Below are 4,037 nucleotides of genomic sequence, written 5' to 3'. Positions count from 1 at the left end.
TGGCATTAGATATTATATGGATGCCAACTCTCATATAACGTTTGATTTATATTGAATTTTGTTAATTTGTAGTTGTAAATAATAGCTGCAGTTTATCATATCCGTATCTATAATGTTTCATCATATACTTTTCATATCTTTTTCATACTTTAACTTTAGTCTTTTAAGTAAGTAATCTTTGTAATAATGGAAGTAATAAGTGACGTATTTTAATCATGTGACGTTTGAACTTAGTAGCACATATATTTTGTATAAGTAGCACGTATTATTTATGGGAGCCTACGGAGGTATGGTGTACCCAAAGGAGCAGTTTTATGCCCTGACTTATTTGTTTTGCTATGGTGCTTACCATATGTTATATATTTTAGCTTCTTCCGCCAGACGATTTTTCCTGGTGATGTCATAACCCGGAAGTACAATGCCCGAGGTTCACTTGTCTTCACTCGCCTGGATGTGATATTCCCAGCGCAGAGCTTTCGTCCCATGGTTGTGCCGTAAACCGCAAAGACGATGATTTTTGTTATCCTCTGAAGTCAGCTCAGGGATGCAATCACCTACCACCATAGGGAGCCAACACGGAATCAACGTATTCACGGTTTAAAGGGACTGTATTTTGAATTTAGAAGCTATATTTTGTTTGTGCTACTTAAAGTTCACAATTACATTAAAGACCTGTGTCACGTCAGATTAGAATGGACTATAAGAACTTTTGTATCTAGAGATACTGAACTTTCTTTTTTTTTTCTTTCTTATAATCAGTTTTTTTTTCTTTTCATATCTATTCATTGTTAATAATCATCTTTTGTAAATAAATTTGTAAATATTGTAAAGGGTGTTGATTTGTTCTGATGGTTACTGTCGCCGGTACGGCCTTTCCTGTCACAATAATTTTGTTCGTGTTAATTATAGACGTTTCCCCACTAATAATAGCACAGTAATCTATGTGCGGTTGAATATACATGTATATGCTTTATAAAACAAGGTTCGATATGATACTGTTAAAAAATCTCTGATTTTATACAATAACCAAATATATTTTGCTAACATGTTTAATATGAGTATCCCACTTAAGATTATCTTGAAAGTATATGCCAAGAAGTTTTCCGCCTGAACTTTGTCCAAGTAAAATGTCTTTGTAGTTAAGCTTAAGTTTACAGCCAGGTTAAAAGCACGTTTTCTTTGAGTAGTGCTAATGAAAATTACCTTTGTTTTATCTGTATTTAACTGTACACCATTATTTAAGCACAAACATTCTAAAGAATATAATGACTTGTTTAAAGACACTTGCTTCTTGTATGAGAGATGGGGCAAAATATTCCCAATAATAGAACTTGTTAAAACTTGGTATATGAACACAGTTTCATGTTAGAAACAGAAAAATGCGAAAACAATCCTATGTCACAGGGCTTTTTATGAGTTATCTGTCCTTAAAACTAGATTTTTCTTTAAATTTGCATATTCAAGGGCAGATAACCCCTGCACAGGCATAGTGACCTTCGATTTTTTTATGTTTCTGTTTCTAACATGACACTGTGTTCATATACAAAGTTTGAACAAATTCTATTTTTGGGAATTTATTTACCAAAAACAGCCGCAACCGTCCTTAAGTTTGTCTGTAGCAAATCCTTGCTTTTTAAAAAATATCTCAAAGCGTTGTATTATCCGCGTAGAGGTCAGTAGATGTCACTGTATTTCCAAATGTTAGTGGTAGGTCATCAATAAATAAGAGAAACAGAAGAGGCTCTAATATTGCCCCTTGAGGCACGCCATGTGAAATTTTATTTTTGTTTCTTGAGAATTTACTATTTACTTGCACGAGTTGATAGCGGTTATGCAAATAAGAACTAAACCAGTTTATTGTTGATTCACTTTTAATTTCAATAAAAAAAAATATCGTGGTCTACAAGGTCAAACGGTTTTCTAAAATATATCATTAGTGCTCCTACAAGATATCCCTCACTTATTGCATTCAACCATCTTATTATTCATAAATGAAAGAGCTGTTTCAGTAGAGTGTGCTTTTCTAAACCAACTACTAGTATTAGTTTCATATAAAAGTTTGGAACAGTTCAAATGATTCATTAGGCTACCATGTACATGTTTTTCAATCAGTTGTATCAATGTTGGTATAATTGATATCGGTCTATAATTGTTAACATCGTCATGACTGCCCCTTTTAAATAAAGATTTATGTTTTGGATTTTCCATCTATCAGGAAAAGAGGCCTACATAATACTGTGATTTATAACCCATGCAATACATTCAGCTATAAAAGGAACGGATAGTTTCAATAGTTTGGGGTAGATTCTGATGTATCAAGATTTTGCAAATATTTAAGAACCTGTTAGTTTAAACATATTTTATTTCTGAAATTCATGAAACACTTGTACACAACATTAATTAAGGAATTGGACAGAAAGCTAAACAGCTTACGGTTGTCCTCTCCTTGAGAGAACCAGTTGAGAAGGGATATTGAATAATTCACCGGATGGCACTTTAGAATTTACATAATCAGTCAGATTTGGGTTTTATTTTTTCTGCAACTGTCGCAAAGAAATCACTGTATTGATATTCATTGCACAGTTTGGATGGCCAAGGGCAGTGGATCATGGAACAAGGGTTGTTAGTGTATTTTTGTATTGCTTGAAATTAGCTCCACGCAATGATCTCATAAACATGAGAATAGACTATTCTAACTTCACGCGACAGGAACAACTGGATTTTTCACTTCATCTTGAGCAACGGATTAAAAAAGACTAGAATGTCCGATAATAAGAATCTGACGGGCCTGTTGTGGGTACGAGCAACATGACGCCTCTAGAAAAGAATCGGTTGTACCTGCAGAAGCGATATCTGCCTGCTGCAAAACTGCATGTGACCTCCCTCTGTCCAGTAGCCAATCACGTACCTTTGGTTTTCATGAAAGTGAACTCAATAAGAAGAGCGCCAAGCATGGTGACAAATATGGCTTTACCATTTGTGTCTGGTCAGTCCCATTGTATTTATTTATCTATTGCATAAAGCAGTTGCACGCTGCAACTGGGATTTGTCCAAGATTTAAGAAATATACAACCTTTACTTTTCTTATAATGTGTATTGAATGTCGTATCGTGGATACTAAAACTCATTCTCATTTCGACAAACCATATGCCACTTAGCTTCATTTCTGATAAGAAGTTAAATAGTACTTTCTTTTTCACATAATTATTATAACGACGAGTTAATAGGCATTAGAAAATGTTCTGATTCATTTCGCATACCATATACCAAGTCCCATATCCAGCATCTTTAGGCGTAAAAAACAATTGTTTGTTTCCGGTATCCCGACCTACCCTAAATTTTTGGCCCGACCCTTTATTTTTTTATGGCCTTGGAGAATATTTTTTTTCAATTTTTTAACAAAATGTTGCAAAACTGAACTTTTTATGCTTTAAACATGGCCAGTAATGTTAATCAACTTACTGATGCTCTAAAAGCATTACACCCTTATTTGTATTCATTTTTTGACACAAAAATAATTTCCGAAAAGTCTCCCTTAATAAAAAAACTCCAAAAAAAAAAAAAAAATTCCGACCTACCTACCCTAAATTTTTTGAGCATGTTACCGGAAACAAAGAATTTTTTTTAGGCCTTACTAATATCTCTGGATTTGATTAATGCAAGGCACAGGAGTATTCCACTATATGATTTTTGACATAAAATGCATTTAAGCCAGTCTATAGGAGAGTAAACAACCTCAGATTTTGTTAACGGAAGAGCAATTCTCTACTCTCTGGAATAATTTTAACATATTGAATTTTTGCGTGCGACTGGGTAGGCCTACTAATCTTTATACGTTAGGTAGCTTAGTTGTAGTCTTCTGCCATTCACGGTTCTATATCTGAAAATATATAAACGAACTATATGAATCACTGTATGATCAATCCGCATACATGTACACTCGTACTCTACTGTAGCTAGTAAGTTTTATATCATTATGCAGTTTTTACTGAGTCCGGTACAGTACGTACGTCAAGGTACCGACCGGGAGTTAGCTC

The sequence above is a fragment of the Mercenaria mercenaria genome, chromosome 2, assembly GCF_021730395.1.
Source record: "Mercenaria mercenaria strain notata chromosome 2, MADL_Memer_1, whole genome shotgun sequence".
In the NCBI taxonomy this organism is placed as follows: Eukaryota; Metazoa; Mollusca; class Bivalvia; order Venerida; family Veneridae; genus Mercenaria; species Mercenaria mercenaria.
Note: the sequence above shows the minus strand (reverse complement) of the source record.